The sequence below is a fragment of the Staurois parvus genome, unplaced genomic scaffold, assembly GCF_062004578.1.
Source record: "Staurois parvus isolate SC_StPar_1 unplaced genomic scaffold, SC_StPar_1.0 ptg000445l, whole genome shotgun sequence".
NCBI classification, from domain to species: Eukaryota; Metazoa; Chordata; class Amphibia; order Anura; family Ranidae; genus Staurois; species Staurois parvus.
The window spans coordinates 3,163,345-3,186,468 of record NW_028318241.1 but is presented as its reverse complement, the minus strand read 5'-3'; the positions used below and the strand labels follow the sequence as shown (position 1 = coordinate 3,186,468).

Sequence of the window (23,124 nt, the reverse complement as noted above, 5' to 3'; positions counted from 1 at the left end):
GATGAGGTGGATTTTAGTTAAAATTACACTGTCAAGGCTGCCTTGGTCAATCAAAAACATATCAATTTGGGAGTACGACTGATGCACTTGTGAGAAGTAGGAGAAATCTTTTTCATTGGCATGTCCAACAGTCCACCAGCCTCAACTCCCAAAAGGATTTAGAAATGTGTTTCCTTGCAGTTGTCAAGGCAGACTTGCCAGAGGAAGTGTCAAGGCAGGCAGACCAACAATAAATTAATAAATAAAGAGAAGTTCTGTAGTGTTTGGAGGACATTATCTATAAAGGACACCTGATCTGAATTTGGAGCATATATGTTGACAAAAATGGTTAGCACTTCCGCCTGACAGTACTAGGGTCATTAGTTCGAAGTCCAACCATGGCGTTTGCATGTTCTCCCTGTGCCTGCGTGGGTTTCCTCACACACTCAAAAGACATGATGGTAGATTAATTGGATCCTGTCTAAATTGACCCTAGTATGTGTACATATGAATGTAAGTTAGGGACCTTAGATTGTACGCCCCTTGAGGGTTAAGGACTGATTTTAATGCACAATATATATGTAAAGTGCTGCTACAATTGATGGCACTATATAAGTACCTGTAATAAATAAGTTAGCTGGTGTTAGGAGCCGACTGGCGGTAGCCTCTAGCGACCCACAGGCTGGAATTCCTCAGACGCGGAGTCTAAGCCTCAGTCTGCTGATTCACCAGAGCCCCTGATGGTGGGGATGGACTTGAAGCAGCCTGAGACCAGGTCCGACCCCCGAGTACAACCAACTGTGGTAGAGGCAGCTGCCAATGGCAGGTGACAGGTGAGAGCCAGATGTGAAGAAGTAGTAGCGTAGTCAGACAGGCCGGGTCGGCTAACAGCGGAGGCAGACGGTACAGAGCGGCAGGCAAAAGGATAAACAGGTCACAGGCCAGGTTCAGCAGCAGGAAGTCAGACAAACAGGAGAAGGCAGAAGAATGGTCAGACAAGCCAGGGATCAGGGCAGGAGAAAGTCACGATAATCCAGGTCAGGCAGGTTCGGCAACAAGCAATCTCAGCACTAGGAACAGGAACAGGAATAAGACCATACGGCACTTGAGCATTGCAAGAGCCAGCTTTAAATAGAGCGCCCTGCGCTGTCATTGGTGACAAGCGAGCGCCCGTGAGCGCAAGTGCGCCTGCGCGGCCGCAACGGCCGCCGCGGGCACCCAGGTCCTAGCACCGGCGTGTTAGTGCGTTTTGGCAATCTGCGCATGCGCATACCTATGCGCCGCGGCGATCCCTGACAGCTGGTTACCATAGAGAGTGCCTTTTATCAGAATAGATCTACCCTCTGGGTCTACCAAATGTGACTCTGAGACAAAGGTGCAAGTCTTATGGAGTGCTATAGCCATTCCTTTGGCCCATTTGGTAGGGGATGTGCTCTGAAACCAACGGTCGAACATACAGAGTGGTGAGTTTGGGATCGACCCAGACACAAAGTGGGTTTCTTGCAGCATCAGAATTTGAGGCTTCAGTGTACATACCTCCCACCAAACCCTACTGCGTTTGAAAGGAAAGCTAAGGCCTCTGACATTATATGATATCTCGTTTATATCAGACAAAGATAAAGAAAACAGAAAAGTTAGTTTACACTCAGTCGATCAAGGAAAAAAGCAGCGCTTGAGATTACAATATCAATAAATAACCAGTAAAAGAAAGCTAACTATAGACAATGTGTAACTGTCCCCCGAGGAACAGAAACAGAGAGGCTATGTGACACAAAGCCTACAACCCTGTAGGGTGGGCACCCCACGTAAATACAGTTGTGGCCAAAATTATTCAACCCCCACTGAAATTGAGTGTTTTGGCCAGTTTGACATTGCTTTTGATCATTCAGTCATCTTGCTTACATTTACATTAAAGAGGCACTTGTAGGTCAGACAAATATAACATAACAGTTATAATGAAATAACCACAAATGTCTTTTCTGTGCTCACAGCATTATCAGTTTTATTCAACCCCCAAGTGACATTCAATCTTAGTACTTAGTACAGCATCCTTTTACAGTTATAACAGCTTTTAAACGTGAAGCATAGCTTGACACAAGTGTCTTGCAGTGATCTACGGGTATCTTCGCCCATTCTTCATGGGCAAAGGCCTCCAGTTCAGTCACATTCTTAGGCTTGCGCACTGCAACTGCTTTCTTTAAGTCCCACCAGAGGTTCTCAATCGGATTTAAGTCTGGTGACTGCGATGGCCACTCCAAAATGTTCCAGCCTTTCCTCTGCAACCATGCTCTAGTGGACTTGGAGGTATGCTTGGGATCATTGTCCTGTTGAAAGGTCCAACGTCTCCCAAGCCTCAGGTGTGTGACGGACTGCATCACGTTTCCATCCAATATCTCCTGGTACTGAAGAGAATTCATGGTACCTTGCACACGCTGAAGCTTCCCTGTACCTGCAGAAGCAAAACAGCCCCAAAGCATGATTGACCCTCCACCATGCTTCACAGTAGGCAAGGTGTTCTTTTCATCATAGGCCTTGTTCTTCCTCCTCCAAACATAGCGTTGATCCATGGGCCCAAACAGTTCTAATTTTGTTTCATCAGTCCACAGAACACTATCCCACAACTTTTGTGGTTTGTCCACATGGCTTTTGGCATACTGCAGTCGACTCTTCTTATTCTTTGGAGACAGCAAGGGGGTACGCCTGGGAGTTCTGGCACGGAGGCCTTCATTACGCAGTGTGCGTCTTATTGTCTGGGCTGAAACTTCTGTACCCACATCTGACAAATCTTTTCTCAGTTCCTCAGCAGTCACACGGGGACTTCTCTCCACTCTACGCTTCAGGTAGCGCACAGCAGTCGAAGTCAGCATCTTCTTTCTGCCACGACCAGGTAGCGTTTCAACAGTGCCCTTTGCCTTGAATTTGCGAATGATGCTTCCTAAGGTGTCTCTTGGTATGTTTAACATCTTTGCAATCTTCTTATAGCCATTGCCCTTCCTGTGAAGAGAAATCACCTCTTCTCTTGTCTTCCTGGACCATTCTCTTGCCTTCACCATGTTTGTAACCACACCAGTAAATGTCTAGAAGGAGCTGAGTATCACAGTCATTTTAAAGCTGCCTAATTGGTGCTTATTATGCTTGATTGCTGCTCGGTGACATCCACAGGTGTTTTCAATACCTGATGGAAAGCACCTGTATGAACCTCTGTTCTTCAGAGTGGTAGTCTTTAAGGGGTTGAATAATTGTGGCAATGAAGAAACCACATAAGAACCATTTACTACTGTATTACATAAACAATTGATGTCATTTTAGTTGCATTTGGGTAGTTACAACGTCCTTGTAGGATTTGATTCTGAATACAATTCCAAATGTACACTATAGTCCCTAAACCCCTTTACAGCATTGGGGGTTGAATAATTTTGGCCACAACTGTACAGAGTGAGTTAGGCCTAAATAGTCCAAAAAGAGCAATCTTTCGGCCCAATCAGTCCAAGAGGCCTCCTGGATACCAGCTCAGCATGGATGAAAGTTCTTGTATTAATGTTCTACTTAAGGAGGTGATAGAAGAGGAAAGTCCATAGCTAGAGTTTGGGCCGTAGTCACACAGCCCTACCCAAATACACAGAAAAGTATCAAGGAGGCATCTCAGTTCTTCCATTTTGAGTTCAGTGATCTAGACGGATTGGGGATCCTCTTCTGTTTGCAGCGTGGTTCTTGCCAGCCCTGCTGCATGGTAGGGTTTGGTGAGGCACTGAAGCCCCTCTAGTCAGGAAAATCCTCCTCTGATTGGCTAAGGGATTGTAGGAACTGCGGGAGGTCATCCTTGTCACAGAGAGTGGCCGTCTCTAGTGGCAGTAAGCTGAAAAGGAAAACCCCAGAGGTAAATGGCTCCAACGTTTCTCAGAATGTCTAGGAGAGGACGAAGGATTCTCCGAATTTCCAGCCGAATTTCAAGGTCAGGAAAAAGTATAGTTTAGTTCCCTCAAACTCCAGATAGGGCCTCCTGCGTATACCCTCATAACAGCTTCCTTGTCCTGGAAGCACAGCAATTTACATCACATCTCGTGGTTCTTCAGCATCTGCGGGTGCTGGCCCCGTGGCCCTATGAGTGCGTTCTATCTCTATGGGGTGTGAAGGAGGTTTCCTCGGCTGAAGATGCTTAAAAAAGCAGCAGTGATTAGCAGGAGCTCTGGAACTAGATGCCCCTTTCCGCCATAGCTTGGCCACACCAAACTTTCAATTTGTATTCAATCAGGAAGGCCCTTGCACTATATATTTGAAGATAAATCTAAAGGAAATTGAACAAGAAAATTGTATAATGTATTTCCGGCTTTAATCACCTTTCAATTTAAGAGACAACCAAAGGTATGAATGCAACCTACCACTCAACAGCATTAATTACACTGGTGTTAGGTAATGGCCAATGAGGAGTTAACACACATGATGACTCTGAAGACCAGTAATGATGGGTCAAAGCATATGTGGACAGCACTGGGCACTTAGGGGTTGTTACACATGTGCTTGGGACAGGCTCCTGAAGGATGAACACACCAACTCTGGTGACTAGCATCTGAGGGATCATCACACATTCGCTGCATACAGAGCACTTAAAGGCTCAAAGTTTTTACCTTAATACATTTTCCCCAGCCCTCCTAATACTTACCTAAGCCCCATCACAATTCAGTAATGTACATGACAGCCTTGGCTCTACGGGGACTTTCTCTCCTTATTGGCTAGGGCATTGGCTCCCGCTGCTGTCAACCACATACAGTTAGCCAATGAGGAGAAAGAGGGGGTTGAGCTGAGCTGAGGCTCTGTGTGTGAAGCAAATACAGAGCAGTGGCTCAGAAGCGAGCCTTCTATGGTGCCCCCATACCAGGCAGCTCCCTTGGCAAGACGGAGGGGCCTGGAGCGCCGGTGGGGAACCTGAGAAGAGCAGGATCAGGGCTGCTCTGTGCAAAACCATCACACAAAGCAGGTAAGTATAAGGTTTTTTTTGTTTATTTTTTAATTACAACCTTTAGAATCAATTTAAAGAAATGTAAACCCACCCAAGCTTTGTAACTGAACAAGACTACAAAGGTCATGCTTAGAACAAACCCTTAGTGATGTCTCTGTCCTTGGAGAACATTTACATGATAAATCTAATTATCCTTTCATGTATACCAATATTACTTCTTATGTAAACAACCATTATTAACTATAAACCTTGTACTTAGCATTACAATAAACAGACAGCAAGGTCATAAATTATGGGTAGATGGCAGGGACCTTAGACATCCATCCTTCTCAAACTATAAGGCATTAAGCCTTTGAAAGAGTTGGACATCCAGATACATAATAACAACATTGACTATACCAACAATATTGTTTATGGACAAATCTACTAATTCCCACCACTTAAAGTGAAATTCCAGACAGCTATATTCATTACTGACAATGGTTGAAGAAAGGAAAATTTGCATAAGCTGTTATCAGCCTAAGTAGATATCATATTGATATTGCATTATTTTATTAAGCTTCTGAAAAAGTTCAGCCACAGTTGAGTAGCTTCATATTACATAGGAATATCATCCAGGGAAGCAAAGGTGGGAAAGAAGTTGTGAAGTGTATGCGCAAGGTACCGCAATTAAGTTTTTAGGAAGTATACCATATGCTAAAAGTCCTCAATTAGTTATTGTCAATCCATAACGGTATGATCTATAAAAATGAAATAACAATCCCCTCCCTCCCCTTTATAAGGGCAGGTTCTCTCTACCAACCCCCCCCCCCTTCATTAGCAACATTCTCTAAAAAAGAAAATGAAATAAAGCCTGTCTCAGACAATGCTCTGTTTATGTGGATTTCCAAAGAGTGCTGGACTAGTGTTTAAGGTGGCAGTACTGAGTACCAGACGAAGAAAAGCCCTGCTCTCAGGTGTGATACTGCAGTCACTCCTGTCAGTGACAGTCAGGGAGAAAGGAGCTGCTGGAGCTCCCAGTGCAACCCCCTGCACAAAGAGCCGACACACCCAGGGCATGTGCCCCTTCTGCCCCCCTCCCCCTATCTTCGTTTTGGCCCTGATTCCAAACAACAAACAACTTCAAATAATAACATTTTATCAGCAGTAAATCCCCCACCCTCCATATTTAGGAAAGCTGATTTCTAAATTGTATCCTGAAATATGCAGCTACTGCTGTAGCTCACTATCAAACCCAAAAGTGGAGAGTGCATACTATATAATTTGATATCATGTAGGCATACTACCTGAAATAAATAAATAAAAATAATAAATAGTGGTGACTTTTATCCTAAACAATGTGAACATTTTCAGTCAACATTTTTTTCTAAAAACAATCAGAAAAATGATAATTCTATATATACAATGGATTTTATGTGATGAATGAAATGGGAATACACATGCATGTATAGTGAGAACATTCCCACACAATTCACAAATCATAACACAGCCCAAAAAACATCTTTTTTGTTAGTGCCTTGCTTTTTAGATCTGTTCTTGGGGTTATTACGGGCACAAATTCAGAAAATTGCACTGACTAGACTGCATCAGCTCTGGTTTCTTAGATATGGTCAAAATGTATATATTTTTTAGTCAGTCTTTGAAAAGATCTTGCTGATCAACTTGTTCTTGTATTCTTGTGTTCTTGTGTTGCCTAGTTTGTGTTTTTGTAGATATAGTGAGAGTGCTTACATAATTCCAACTGTAATTTTACATTGGTTTCTAAAGTGTAAGTTATTAACTGTATTATAGGAGGTGTGTGTATATTGCCTCTCATATCGTTCCATTTTTGCAGATTGACCAGTGTAGAAATTATGGTTACATTGTATGTGCTTCTTTCATGCTACAAGGAGATTAAATAAAACACTACAATAAAATATCCAGATTTTTGACAGGCGACCAGAGTGAAGAGTGGTATGTGGCATTTACACTGTATCTAAAAAACTAGAGCTGATAGGAAAACATGTTTGGAATCAGCAGGTCAAATATACCCAGAAACAGGTCTAACATTTGAGGCACCAAAGTGTGTGTTGGCCTGTGTTATTTTTGCTGAGAGAAGGGTTGCTTCAAATAGCTTCCCCAATACCCTTAAATGCCCCATAGGTGGAGACAAATCAACATCCATGAAAACTGTATTTTACTATAAATGTCGCTCTCTTATTCTTTCAATGTGTGTATTAAAATTAAAACATTATATGATTTTCAGGTTTGAAAGTGACAACATGTTTTGCAATGAAAGCAGAATTGATGTAACATTTTTTTGTTTCCGCTGTGTGATGAGACACCTAGCTAACAGGTGGGAAGCCTCCCTTTCATCATTCACTGTGTGTGTTGCTAGAGCTACGGAGTCATGTCACAGCTTACTGCTCTTCAAAGAGGGCAATTGTTGGTGCCCGCTTAGTTGGTGCCTCTGTGACTGAAGTTGCCAATTTATTTGCCATGTCACGAGGTACAGTATCAAAAGACAAAAGAACATTGAGCAGGATTGTGACCTGGAATAAGAAAACAGCTGCTGCAAAAGAGACTGCAGAGCTCAATCTCCGTCCCATGAAGTGCCCTCTTTGAAGATCAGTAAGAGCTGACATTACTCCGTATCACTAGCAGCACACACAGTGAATGACGAAAGTGAGGCATCCCACCCGTTAGCTAGGTGTCTCATCACACAGTGGCAGCAAAAGAATGTTACATCACTTCTGCTTTAAATGCGAACCATGTCGTCACTTTCACACTCTCAAATCATGTAGTGTTTTCATTTTTTTGGTCTAACCCCTGTATACACAATCACCGGCCACTTTATTAGGTACACCTGTCCAATAGCTTGGTAACACAAATTGCTAATCAGCCAATCACATGACAGCAACTCAAAGCATTTAGGCATCTAGACGTGGTGAAGATAACTTGCTGAAGTTCAAACCAAGCATCAGAATGGGGAAGAAAGGGTATTTAAGTGACTTTAAATGTGGCATGGTTGTTGGTCCCAGGTGGGCTGGTCTAAGTATTTCAAAAATTGCTGATCTACTTGGATTTTCATGCACAACCATCTCTAGGGTTTACAGGAAATGGTGCGAAAAAGAGAAATATCCAGTGAGCGGCAATTGTATGGATGAAAATGCTTTGCTGCTGTCAGAGGTCAGGGGACAATGGGCAGACTGGTTTGAAATGACAGAAAGGCAACCATAACTTATGTCAATATAGACCAAAATCTCTGAGAAATGTTTCCAACACCCTGTTGAATCTATATCATGAAGAATTAAGGCAGTCCTAAAGGCAAAAGGGGGTCCAACCCGGTACTAGCAAGGTGTACCTAATAAAGTGGCCAGTAAAATCTAAAAATGTATCTATTTAAGTATCGATTTACAATAAATCTATCTATGTATCTTCCTGGCCCACCGTGGATTGAAAGGAACCAGCTAGGACCTCTGTGAGTTCTATCTCACACAAGAACTATAGCAGGGATCTCTTTCCACCAGAATACTCAAATTATATAAATACAGTTGGTGATTATCCTAAAAGACTCCACCAATGACTACAATTTTTACTTTGGACATGGTTTCCATTTTATCATAGTTTTCCATGTACACAATGATTCTGTAGTTGAGTGTGAGGACAAACCGATGTCAATCAATTATAATTTGGCTATCTATCCATCCTGTTGTAGTGTGTAAAGCACTCTCATGTGTGAAGGACATATGCCTTTACATTGCCCCATCATGTGGTAAGCAGGACCTGACCAACCTGTCTTTTCTAGGCAATCTTTCTGGAGCTATGTCTGTGACCACCAATCACAGGGAGTGACTTGATGTGGACCAACTGGGCACCGAGGTAATTTTGTTAACTCATTACACTCATATGGTAACCAGTGTTTATCAGGTCCAATAATAAGGACATATTTTAACCACAACTGTTCATCCTACCTTGCTTGTATACACTGCAGGAAAAAAATAACCATCGAGGTGCACTTACCTGCAAGAAAAAAAATACAGGAAAATAATTATTCATACATTCCAGAAAGTATAACTCCACTGAACAGTCATATTACAGTTTGGGTGGTGTAGATTATCTGTTGGCTTCTAGTGTCTCTCTGAAACTCAAAATGTCAGATTTCCCCTCACATATGTCACTCTGACAGGGGTACTGTGACCCACAAGGTCCATTATGAAACACAATCAAGACTCTTTATCTAAATTACTGTGTAAAGACAACGATAAACCCAGAGAAACCAATTGCAATTTAAGGATGTTGTTACCAGGAATCTCAGATAAACCAGGAACAACCTGCAGGGATTCAGAGAGAAGTAGAAACTTGACAGAGGCTATAAACCATCTCCAGTCTATCAAATACACTTGTTATTAACTGCTTGTCTACCAGAGTGATTTTTACATTTTTCATATACAGTACATACTGCACTTTTTGCTACAAAATTACTTAGAACCCCCACACATTATATATTTTCTAAAAGCAGAGGCCCTGCAGAATAAAATGGTAGCTGTTGCAATTGTTTACAGTCAGGTCCATATATATTGGGACATCGACACAATTCTAACATTTTTGGCTCTATACACCACCACAATGGATTTGAATTGAAACGAACAAGATGTGCTTTAACTGCAGACTGTCAGCTTTAATTTGAGGGTATTTACATCCAAATCAGGTGAACGGTGTAGGAATTACAACAATTTGCATATGTGCCTCCCACTTGTTAAGGGACCAAAATGAATGGGACAGAATAATAATCATAAATCAAACTTTCATTTTTTAATACTTGGTTGCAAATCCTTTGCAGTCAATTACAGCCTGAAGTCTGGAACGCATAGACATCACCAGACGCTGGGTTTCATCCCTGGTGATGCTCTGCCAGGCCTCTACTGCAACTGTGTCGATGTCCCAATATTTATGGACCTGACTGTATATCATACAATATTTGCACAGCCGTTTATCAAATGCACACTTTCAGGAAAAAGTATACTATGATATCGATTTTCATACAAACACACAATATAACACCAAATTTTTTGCCAAAATTTAAAAGATGGTGTTGTGTTGAGAATATATATATATATATAAAACATGTCAAGATTCAAAACTGCACACACCCGTGAAATGACAGCAAACTATGGTACCTAAAACTGTACATAGACGATGCTTTAAAAAACGTTTTACAGGTTATCACTTTAGAGTGAGCTCTGGTGCTGGAACTTTTGCAATCAGACATTCATAGCAATACCTCACATGTGTGGTGCAATCACTCATTACATTCATTTTTTTTAAATTTAACTTTATTGCTATAACAAGGAATGAACATGACCCCTTATGATAACTGTGACCTCCAAACTACATGTGGCCTTCAGATTAGCACAACAACAGTGCGTAAAAAGCTTCATGGGTTTCCATGGGCAAGCAGCTGCATCCAAGCCTTACATCACCAAGTGCAATGCAAAGCACCGGATGCAGTGGTGTAAAGCACGCTGCCACTGGACTCTAGAGCACAGGAGGCGTGTTCCCTGGAGTGACGGATCTTGCTTCTCTGTCTGAAAATCCGATGGATGTGTCTGGGTTTGGCGGTTGCAAGGAGAACAGTACTTGCCTGACTACATTGTGCCAAATGTAATGTTTGGTGGAGAGGGATTATGTTGTGGGGTTGTTTTTCAGGGGTTGGGCTTGGCCAATTAGTTTCAGTGAAGGGAACTCTTAAGGTGTCGGCATACCAAGACATTTTGGACAATTTCATGCTCCCAACTTTGTGGGAACAGTTTCTTGTTCCAACATGACTGAGCACCACTGTATAAAGCAAGGTCCATAAAGACATGGATGAGTGAGTTTGGGGTGGAGGAACTTGACTGGCCTGCACAGAGTCCTGACCTCAACCCAATAGAACACCTTTGGGATAAATTAGAGAGGAGACTGCAAGCCAGGCCTTCTCATCCGACATCAGAGCCTGACCTCACAAATGCGCTTCTGGAAGAATGGTCAAGCATTCCCATAGACACTCCTAAACCTTGAAGACAGCAGCGCCAGAAGATTTGAAGCTGTTAAAGCTGCAAAGGGTGGGCCAACTCAATATTGAACTCTACGGATCTGCGGACTGGGATGCCATTAAAATTTTCACAGATGACAGCAGGTTCACCCTGAGCCCATGTGACAGACATGAAAGGGCCTGGAGAAGCCGTGGAGAACGTCATGCTTCCTGTAACATCGTTCAACATGACCGTTTTGGTGGTGGTTCAGTGATGGTCTGGGGAGGCATATCCATGGAGAGACGCAGAGACCTCTACAGGCTAGACAATGGCACCCTGACTGCCATTAGGTATCGGGATGAAATCCTCGGGCCCATTGTCAGATCCTACGCTGGTGCAGTAGATCCTGGGTTCTTCCTGGTGCATAACAATGCCCGGCCTCATGTGGCAAAAGTATGCAGGCAGTTCCTGGAAGATGAAGGAATTGATACCATTGAATGACCCCAACACTCACCTAAATCCAATAGAAGACCTCTGGGATATCATGTTTTGGTCCATCTGATGCCACCAGGTTGCACCTCAGACTGTCCATATCAGTGATGCCCTGGTCCAGATCTGGGAGGAAATACCCCAGGACACCATCCGTCGTCTCATTAGGAGCATGCCCCGACATTGTCACGCATGCTTACAAGCACGTGGGGACCATACAAACTACTGAGTAGCATTGAGTTGCTGTAATGAAATTTCAGCAAAATGGACTAGCCTGCTGCATAATTTTTTCACTTTGATTGTTGGGGTGTCTTTGAATTCAGTCCTCTCTAGGTTGATCATTTTCATTTCCATCAAACGATGGGGCATCCTTACGTTCCTACCTGATGTGTTCCTTTAATTTTTTTGAGCAGTACACACTTCATTAGAAAGAAATCTTAAAAAGTATCTATGGTCAAAATAACAAAAATCATGTATTCATTTACACATACTATATCAATGAATTCTAGCCTCCTCCTATTAACCTAAACATTTTTAAAGTTTAGAAACTTACTTTATGAAGAATCACACACATATAGGACACTTTTACATGGGTGGCTGGGGAGTGGTATAAATAGACGGCTGAGCCATGGTTTTACGATCAAACCTGTGCTGACACTCCCCCCCCCCCAACCCCCCAAAAAAAACATTCACTGGGAAGATCAGTGTACTGCTGTTCTTCCAACCCCACCTCTCTATGGAGCTGAGAACAGAGGTTACACGATCACTTGTAAAACAAAAGAAAAAAAAGGTATTTATAGTGTTTTTTTTTAAATATCTATACACAAATGTTTTGCCTATAATTCCTATTTTAAACAGAATGGGTTGTTTTACAAGGTGAGGGTTCACATATACTATAATGCTGACATTTTGTCTAGAAAAAATATCATTCTTTGCTGTGTGAGGTAGATTATGGCTTTTATGACTGACAGAAATTGATTTTAATATCTTAGAACTAATAAAGAAAGTATGATTTATAATAATGGAATTATGTACATAAACTCGTTATATGCACTGTTATTTCCCTGGGGTTTGACTTGAAAAGCTAAGCTGATGGCTTCAAATGATTTATACTAGGCATATGGTTTTCTGTGTGCACTGGATTTCATATCATACACACACACACAGACAGTAATATCAGCAAACTGGTTTGATACCATTTTGATTACTAATTCTACATCCCAAAAATGGCTGTTTAATAGCACTTCTATCAGCCTGTGTGTGATTAAAACCACCAGGCATTCTTTTTCCCATTGACCAGCAATATAAGGAGCCCCATGACACATACTCCTGACTGATGCACATACATGTCATATGTTACTCTATGCATGATATGGTGCATTACAAAGTGATGCTCTCAGAGTTCTCCTCACTGAGCTCTGCAGTTTATAAATTCAGCTCTCCACCCCTTGTTTTCTGAAAGCGCGCACAATCTTTATAAATTCTGGAATTTGAATGGATGTAGCGAAGAAAGGGTTTCAGATAAACAGGCATAACGTATGTAGGAGGATTTGTTTCATCTCTGTGTAACACATGAGGCGATTTATTTCACTGGGTACTTGTAAGGGTTTACAACCACTTTAAAGGAGAACTTAGTGAACTTAGAAGTTAGGTTTGTACTTCCTGAAGACAATCTACTGATCGAAACACGTCGAGGGCTTATGAACCAACTTCCGCTGATGTCACTTGCAGTATTTGCAATGCACACTGGAACGCCATCTTAATTCCCATTAATAATATACAAAGCTGAATATACCCAGTGCCAGGAAAGGCACTTTTTTTGTGAGTGGCATTTTTATTGTTTGACCCCATATTAAAGTTCTATACGGTTTTACCTTATGGAATGTCTGGTTTTGTTTTAATTTATGCTGAAATTATGAAATACTGCCTGTGGAGGAGAGGAGTTTTTTAATATTGATGCAGTCCTAGTGGGAGGTTATTGGTTACTACCAGCAACCACGGTTAGGAGGGCGAAGGAATAAAGGCCATCAGGACCATATTGTATACTGGGATAGTCCCAAGAGCGAGTGTGACTTACCTAGGGATAGGTGGTCATGAAATGACGGTGAGTTTACATCTATGTGGGACACCAGTGTGAACACAGTGAAGCACTTGTCATTTCAGTATGGAGGTTCACCGTTAAAGACACGGCACCATTGCACTAAATATTCATGTCCGGACTGAATATTAATATTGTATTTGAATTTTGTTCATTGTTATCACTTTAATTTGCACATTGGATTTAGTTGATTTGTGACCTTAGTGCGCTCCATTTGAAATATTTAAGAATTAAAAGGTATCACTAAAACTAAGATCCTTCTGCATTGATTGACGACTACTAACAATTTTCAACACTCTGTTGCAGCAAAGCAGATAATATTAGTCTGTAAAATGTGACAGACAGCACACCACTGCATCATAGAGGATTGTTGTGTCCTGTGTCAGACCTTATCAGTAATAATATGCCAACAGTAGGAGAGGCCACTGAGAAATAGAAATTAAAATATTTCCCTAACATAAAGGAATTTATTTTTATTTTTACATAAATTATAATGATATACGTAATGGTATACATTGGTGGTAGTCATTGTATACACAGCGATGAAAAGAGGCCATTTTTTTACTCCAACTTGCAGATACAATATCTTTGGATTCAACAGAATTTCTTTGTCATATGAATGCATGAAAACAGATAGGTGGGAATAGGTGAAAACCCGCTCTTAGAATATTTTTGCCTGTTACTATAGCTACAAGCCATACATGCCTTTCATTGGGAGTCTGCTGACTAGGAGATGAGGATCCTGCAGACAACATTTTCAAGCATACTTCATTGTCAGGATAGGAGTTATATCAGACATTTAATATAGGGCAGTGAAATACAAGGGTGACTCATATCTCTGCACATTTTGTAGGATGGGCTAAGAACTCCAGTTTGTACCCATCATTGTATAAAGGCATAAAAATATGTCACCATACCGCTTAGTTTTTATCATGTTTCAAAACGGCCAAACGGCTCAAACGGATTAACCCTTCTGCTACCTGGGAACCGGCTCGCATTTTGCATCCCCGCTGGCCAAACCAATTTAGTTATTTCTCACGAGTACTTTGAAGTCTGCAAAGCCCCACGCACCATGCATTATCTGAAAGCACAGGACTTACAGAAATCCAGGATGGCACTTTTTGAACATCTCATGACAGTTATTAGTAACACAATAAACAAAGGAACACAGCGCCTCTAAGTGTGTACTGCAATAATATTTAATAAGAAGATAAGTAGTAACTCACATGTTAAAGTTTAAAAACAGGCTCATGTGGTGGAGAGGTAAAACGTCTGTAGCCAGATGTTAGGTGACTGTACCAGAATGAGGAAGCCTAGGTCTGCCAGCAGATGGTGCTGTGTATGTAAAGCATAGGTGGTGAAGCCTAGTAGCATCAGGCCTGATGAAAGAGCGAGCAGGGCTTTGCTCATCCCGTGCATGCTCAGAAAGGCGTCGCACATTGATGACGCCAGATGCCAAACGTGACTGACCTTGGACATCTTGGAGACTCTGCCAGGCTTCACCACCTATGCTATACATACACAGCACCATCTGCTGGCAGACCTAGGCTTTCTCCTTCTGGTACAGTCACCTAACATCTGGCTACAGATGTTTTACCTCTCCACCACATGAGCCTGTTTTTAAACTCTAAGATGTGAGTTACTACTTATCTTCTTATTAAATATTATTGCAGTACACACTTAGAGGCGCTGTGTTCCTTTGTTTCTTCTACCGCAGTCATGCTTCTCTCCTCCGCAGCTTGTCCTTAGTGCCTACTGGCTACCCCTGCCCACTTGGAACTTTTATACCACATACATGGACTGCTATACCATGCGCCTGTCATTCTCCTTATTAGTAACACAATATCATCTCAAAATGTCTTGATAAAAGTGTATTGCGTTAAATACATACAAATTTAAAATTGGGTGCTTTTGCTAAACAGTGATAATAAATGGTATACAAAACTGTAAGGGTTCATTCACATGGGCAGAAAAGTACTGCATTTAGATGTGCACTGTGCATAGTTTTGTGCGCATCTAAAAGCAGCACAAATGTTGCATTTAGATGCAGAAAAACTATGTGCAGTGCACATCTAGAAGCAGCTCTATAGTAATCAATGAGCCCATACATAGAGCTGCGCCTACCTGCGCAAATTTGTGCACATAAACACGCCTAAGGGTACATGCATTTATTTGAATGAAAACACGCCTAAGTACACAGGCATTCATTTGAATGAAAGAAGAATTGTATGCATCTAAACATGAGTACTTGTAAATGCATATTTTCTGCAAGCTCTTCTGCTAGCTCTGCCAGTAAGAACCCGTCATCATGCAGAAAATACACTAATGCCCCTGTGAATGGACCTTTAATCCTACAACAAAAACTTTGAACACGTCACTGTAGTTGTATCCCAAAATGATGCTCCAAAAATTATTCTATTTATTAATATAAAAGGGTCAGTTCAATACAGCTCTTTAATTTGAATACATCAATAAATGTATTGTTTTGAATGTAAGTGGTGTAAGTACCTGAATTTCATTTAAGCAGGACATAGATGATATGAAAACCGAACAAAAATTAGGAATTGTTAATTTTTCTCATTATTAGAGCGCCAGCTGCAACATGCAATTTTTGTGCCGTAATCGAAAGTGCCTGATTCAACTTGATAGATTTTTATTAGAAAAACAAAACAATTGATGGTACAAATCGTATGAGCTATTTTTGTTTTTTGCTCAACAGAAATTTCAAATTTCGACTCATCTATGGCCTGATATAGTTTCAATTTAGTGTCAAGTTCTTGAAACCTCCTCTACAGCAGAGCTTAGACTGGGAGAGTAAAGCAGCACAAGGAGCCAGTCAGTTGTTCTGCAGTGCTAACTGACTAACATGATGATAGGCAGGGTGAGCAGAGGGAGAGTGAAATGAGCTAATCTGTCTTTTGTCTCTCTTTCATCATCCGGTCAGAGGCTGGGGAAGGGACAAGCCCTGAGCATTTTCATTGAAGTCTATGTGACCAAAAATGCCTGAATATGCTAAAAAAAGAAACCTCATGTACTTTTTTTTTAACTTAGGGTGCATGTTGTGGGGTAAGCGTACAAGTGCGAACAGTTACAATTAGAAAGAATGAGATTCTGCGTAGTCAGGCGTGGGGAAATGTGAAGAATGAATGGAGGCTAAGTTGGGTAGTTCTTCCTTGTGGACTGAACTACACTTAGCTCCTGGCCATGAGTGCTGTGCGATAATGTCACCCCAGAAAAAAGGTCAATGATAGCCTGGGCTTATAGGAAGTGGGTAGGATGACTAGCTATCCTTGACCCCGGAAGACTGGGGACATCTACTATAACACCCCTCCACTAAACCATTCAGCTGTGTTAGTGGAGGGGTGGAGGGGTCTCTTAGCTTAAAAAGAAAATTATACCCTCTTGCTGGTGCCATTTCCAGGCAGGACCAGCATCCAAGTGCTGCAGATGTGCCTGAGACTAGGTTCATACACAGCATCACGTCAAGTCGGTTTTTTTTAAGCTGCATTAACAGGATAGCTCATTTGCACAAAACGTGCCAAAGAAGTTCCTGTAGCTTTTTGGACGGTGAGAATTTTTTTTTGTCTTTCTGCATTTTGGGTGCCATTAACAATGAATGGCACCACAAATGCAACATGTGTTTTTCACACATTCCATGAACATACGCGGAAACATGCACTTTTCACAGAATGCTCACATGTGAATAGAAGCTGAGACGGAACATGTATGTAGCCGGTATGTTTTACATACATCACTGGCTGTCAAGGAGATGTTACAGGTATGAGATGTAATATACTGTACCATATTCCAAAATATACCTACAAAAACAGTAAATATATTACCGCTGGATGTGCGGTAATACGGTAGCTTCGGCTACATACAGTATATATACAGCCCGCTGGATGTACAGTAATGTACATACAGTATATCGCGCTGAGCCAAGTTGGCTCAAAACAAATGTCCCTATGACAGATTAATCTGTCAGCCCGCTGGATGTGCGGTATATACAGTATACTGAGCCAAGCTGTTTCTAAACGTACCGGCACGTCCCTACGGTAATCAGACCGCTGGATGTGTGTATGTACAGTAGCTGAGGCTACATACAGTATACGCTGAGCCAATCACGGCGAGTGATGTATTCTACTAATGAATACAAAGCCTGCTCGGATTGGCTGAGGTTGTGACATCATCAGCCCACCTCTCTGACTCAGCCAATCCGAGCAGGCTTTGTATTCATTAGTAGAATACATCACTCGCTGTGATTGGCCCAGTGTATACTGTATGTAGCCGCAGCTACCGTACATACACGCATCCAGCGGGCTGATTACAGTAGGGACGTACCTGTACGTTTTGAAACCGCTTGGCTCAGTGCAGTATACTGTACATACCACAGTGATATATACTCAGTATACTGTATATACTGCACATCCAGCGGGCTGACAGATTAATCTGTTATAGGGACATTTGCTTTGAGCCAGCTTGGCTCAGCACGGTATACTGTATGTACAGTATTACCACACATCCAGCCAGCTTGACCCAAACAACTCAAGGTTCACATTTTATACCCCGCGTATAAGACGAACCCCCATTTTTGGGGTATATTTTTAAGTATAAAAAGTAGTCTTATACGCCAGAAAATACTGTATATAAGCATTCACAAGCAGCAGTGTTGCAGTCATGTTGAGTAGCTGAGGATTGTATTATGGCCATTGTGACCAGTGACATCATATTTGTGCCTGGTTTTAGAGTAGCCTGTGTGACGGATTTGTCTGTCGTGTGAAATCAATACACCTATTTCTGTCTAACAAGACAAACATGGTTTAGTGTCTTCCTGTGGAATCCATAGTAACTGTAATCAGCTCATCACTGCCTCATGGTGTGTGTGTGTGTGTGCACATGTGTCTATATGTGTGTGTACATGTGTCTGTATGTGTGTGTGCACTTGTGTTTGTGTGTGTGTACATGTGTCTGTATGTGTGTGTACATGTGTCTGTATGTGTGTGTGCACTTGTGTTTGTGTGTGTGTACATGTGTGTACATGTGTCTGTATGTGTGTGTGCACTTGTGTTTGTGTGTGTGTACATGTGTCTGTATGTGTGTGTACATGTGTCTGTATGTGTGTGTGCACTTGTGTTTGTGTGTGTGTACATGTGTCTGTATGTGTGTAAGCATACATGTATGGGTGGTGTGGACAGGATTATGTGGTTATTATGCGTGGTAGAGTATGGGGCATTTGAGGTTCTGCTGGAGTGGATAGAAGGTAGGATATGCTTGGTGGAATTATGGTTTGGTGAGTGAAAGATTATGGTGGGTTATGGTTGTATGCAGTGCATTATCTAAGTTTGATGGAGTGTTTCGGGGGACGTTGGGGACCCTGATGTAATGCACGGAAATTATGAGGACCCTGATGTAATGTGGGTGGGGGGGGCCCTGTGGACCCTGATGTATTGTAGGGGGACTCTGGGGACCCAGATGTAATGTGGGGGGGGACTCTAAGGACTCTGATGTAATGTGGGGGGACTCTGGGGACCCTGATGTATTGTAGGGGGACTCTAAGGACCCTGATGTATTGTAGGGGGACTCTGAAGACCCAGATGTAATGTGGGGGGACTCTAAGAACTCTGATGTAATGTGGGGAGGCTCTGATGTAATGTGAGGGGACTCTGGGGACCCAGATGTAATGTGGGGGGAACTCTAAGGACCCTGATGTAATGTGGGGGAACTCTGGGAACCCTGAAGTATTGTAGGGGGACACTGAGGACCCAGATGTAATGTGGGGGGACACTGAGGACCCAGATGTAATGTGGGGGGCACTCTAAGGACTCTGATGTAATGTGGGGGGATTCTGGGGACCCTGCTGTAATGTGGGGAACATTTAACAGTGTCGTTTCATGAGATAGTTTTGGAGGGCCTGTTTAGGGGCAGAGTTAGGGGTGAGGCAGGGTGGGGGTTGGGTGGCGAGTAACTCTTAAGGCCTGGCTAGTAGCGCAGGACTTGAAATTTTGAGCCCTGCATTACACACATATAGGTTACACCAATTTTTTGTTTACAAATTGACAGCTTAAAGAAGATGAGCTTTTAAGAGACAAACAAGTAATGTGAACCTGATGTCTAGGGTTTATGTACTTTAAGTTGTTATTGGGTACATTACATTAAAACAGTATTTTCCTTCCACACCAGAAAGAATATAGTTGGGTAATTTAGGAAGTTGGGATGTCACAACTGACAACAAGCAGGTAACCTTTGCATACTGGGATAATAACTAAACTGCTTTTAATAAAATGTGCACAGAAATAAAAATAATGTTTTAAAGGGTTTCAGCTAGTAGACATACAGTATCTCACAGAAGTGAGTACACCCCTCACATTTTCGTTAATATTTTATTCTATCTTTTCATGTGACAACACTGAAGAAATGACACTTTTGCTACAATGTAAAGTAGTGAGTGTACAGCTTGTAAAACATGTAAATTTTTTGTCCCCTCAAAATAACTCAACACACAGCCATTAATGTCTAAACCGCTGGCAACAAAAGTGAGTACACCCCTGTACATACATGCACAGCAGGTAAAATAAGTATTTAACACCATATTTCTTGGTAAATATATTTCTAAAGGTGCTACTGATATGAAATTTTCTCCACATGTCGGTAGCAACCCATGCAATCCATACATACAAAGAAACCAAAATAAATAAATTCAGAAATTAACCACTTGCCCTCCTTCCTTCCTGACCAGACCATCTTTTGCGTGACGGAGCTGCGTTACTTTAACTGAAAATTGTGCAGTCATGCAACACTGCACCCAAATTATATTTATGTCCTTTTTTCCCATGAATTGAACATTCTTTTGATGGTATTTGATCACTTGTGTGTTTTTTATTTTTTGCACTATATTTTTGGCTTTTTGCTATTAAACATATCCAGTAAAAAATGTTAAAAATCAAATTTCATCATAAATTTAGGCCAAAATGTATTCTACTACATGTCTTTGCTAAAAAAAAATCCCAATATGTGTAAATTAATTGGTTTACGTGAACGTTATAGCATTTAAAAATGGCAGTATAGATACTGGAATTTTTTTTTACTAGTAATGGCGGCGATAAGCGACTTATAGCAGGACTGCGGCGGGCATTCTGACACTGGGGGGAATGGACTTGGTGTCACTGACGTCCTCAGTGACACCAATACAGTGATCAGTGCTAATAAAAAGCACTGACACTGTACTAATGACACTGGGCAGGAAGGGGTTAACATGAGGGGTGAGCAAAGGGTTAACTGTGTGCTGGGAGTGTTTTACTGGGGGGTGGTGTGTTGGTTCTTCACTGCCATCCAGAGCAGTGTGCCCAAGCCAATAGGGAGGAGGACTGTTAGTAAACAAAGCAGTCCTCCTCCTCATCGGAGATGCTCAGTAATCACCAGGACCCGGTAATTGACAGAGGCGACCGCGAATGGCGGCATGGGTTGGGCGCTCGCCTGCTACCAGGAAATACAACATCATGTATATATACAGGTGAAACTCGAAAAAATTAGAATATTGTGCAAAAGTTCATTTATTTCAGTAATGCAACTTAAAAGGTGAAACTAATATATGAGATAGACTCATTACATGCAAAGCAAGATAGTTCAAGCTGTGATTTGTCATAATTGTGAGGATTATGGCTTACAGCTCATGAAAACCCCAAATCCACAATCTCAGAAAATTAGAATATTACATGCAATCAATAAAACAAGGATTGTACATAGAACAACATCGGACCTCCGAAAAGTATAAGCATGCATATGTACTCAGTACTTGGTTTGGGCCCCTTTTGCAGCAATTACTGCCTCAATGCGGCGTGGCATGGAAGCTATCAGCCTGTGGCACTGCTGAGGTGTTATGGAAGACCAGGATGCTTCAATAGCGGCCTTCAGCTCTTCTGCATTGTTCGGTCTCATGTCTCTCATCTTTCTCTTGGCAATGCCCCATAGATTCTCTATGGGGTTCAGGTCAGGCGAGTTTGCTGGCCAATCAAGCACAGTAATCCCACGGTCATTGAACCAGGTTTCGGTGCTTTTGGCAGTGTGGGCAGGTGCCAAGTCCTGCTGGAAAATGAAGTCAGCATCCCCATAAAGCTCGTCTGCGGAAGGAAGCATAAAGTGCTCCAAAATCTCCTGGTAGACGGCTACATTGACCCTGGACTTAATGAAGCACAGTGGACCAACACCAGCAGATGACATGGCTCCCCAAATCAACACAGACTGTGGAAACTTCACACTGGACTTCAAGAATCTTGCAGTGTTCGCCTCTCCATTCTTCCTCCATACTCTGGGTCCTTGGTTTCCAAATGAGATGCAAAAGTTGCTCTCATCAGAAAAGAGGACTTTGGACCACTGAGCAACAGACCAGGTCTGTTTTTCTTTAGCCCAAGTAAGATGCTTCTGACGTTTGTTGTTGTTCAGGAGTGGCTTGACAAGAGGAATACAATATTTGAAGCCCATGTCCAGGATCCGTCTGTGTGTGGTGGCTCTTGATGCACTGACTCCAGCCTCAGTCCACTCCTTGTGAAAGTCCCCAACACTTTTGAATGGCCTTTTCCTGACAATCCACTCCAGGCTGTGGTCATCCCTGCTGCTTGTGCGCCTTTTTCTTCCAAACCTTTCCGTTCCACATAACTTTCTATTATTGTGCTTTGATACAGCACTTTGGGAACATCCAACTTCTTTTGCAATTACCTTTTGAGGCTTTCCCTCCTTATGGAGGGTGTCAATGATGGTTTTCTGCACAACTGTCAGGTCAGCAGTCTTTCCCATGATTGTGATTCCTACTGAACCAGACTGACAGACCATTTAAAGGCTCAGGAACCCTTTGCAGGTGTTATGGCTTAATTAGCTAAATAGAGTGGGACACTTTGAGCCTAGAATATTGCACCTTTTCACAATATTCTCATTTTCTGAGATTGTGGATTTGTGGTTTTCATGAGCTGTAAGCCATAATCATTACACTTATGACAAATCACGGCTTGAACCATCTTGCTTTGCATGTAATGAGTCTGTCTCATATATTAGTTTCACTTTTTAAGCTTCATTACTGAAATAAATGAACTTTTGCATGATGTTATAATTTTGTGAGTTTCACCTGTATATATGTGATTTTGCGCACCCCTGCCACCCTGTAGCAGTATATTTGCTATAGGGCGATCGGGATGTGCTAAAGTTATGTGTAATAAAATGTAATGACATATGGGAAAAAGTATTGAACACATAAAGAAGGGGAGGTGCAAAAATGAATGGAAAGCCAAGACACCAGCTGAAATCTATCAGTAATTAGAAAGCAATTCTGCCTCTTATTAGTGCAAATTAATAGCAGCTGGTTCAGACTCAACTGATGGCCTACAAAAAAGTGTCTCATTACCAATGTGTCAACAAACAAGAGATCCCTGTGCTCAAATCCATACAGCTAGTGCATGCATTTATCCATCAGGTGCTAAAGGGGTGTAACCACATTAACTCTAGAAATTCTGAAGGACCCTCTGCACACTGGTATATACCCTTTCAAGCAAACTATGCAACAAATAGGGATATTTGGTTCACACATATTGCAATACATGTTTAAGCTGGCCAACTGCGTC

At 41.9% G+C, this 23,124-nt stretch overlaps 1 protein-coding gene and 1 long non-coding RNA gene across 7 annotated transcripts in view; one reads left to right on the top strand and one right to left on the bottom strand.

Moving 5' to 3' along the window:
- Window positions 1-23,124, bottom strand: part of LOC149453630 (3',5'-cyclic-AMP phosphodiesterase 4D) — a 1,049,085-nt gene that overhangs the window by 445,353 nt on the left and 580,608 nt on the right. The window lies entirely within an intron of this gene.
- LOC149453631 (uncharacterized) overlaps window positions 1-23,124 on the top strand; it is a 144,977-nt gene that overhangs the window by 109,806 nt on the left and 12,047 nt on the right. For all 4 annotated transcript variants that reach the window (XR_016314417.1, XR_016314419.1, XR_016314418.1 and 1 more), the window contains one exon: window positions 8,724-8,797. This is a non-coding gene — a long non-coding RNA (uncharacterized LOC149453631). The remainder of the gene's footprint in view (window positions 1-8,723; window positions 8,798-23,124) is intronic.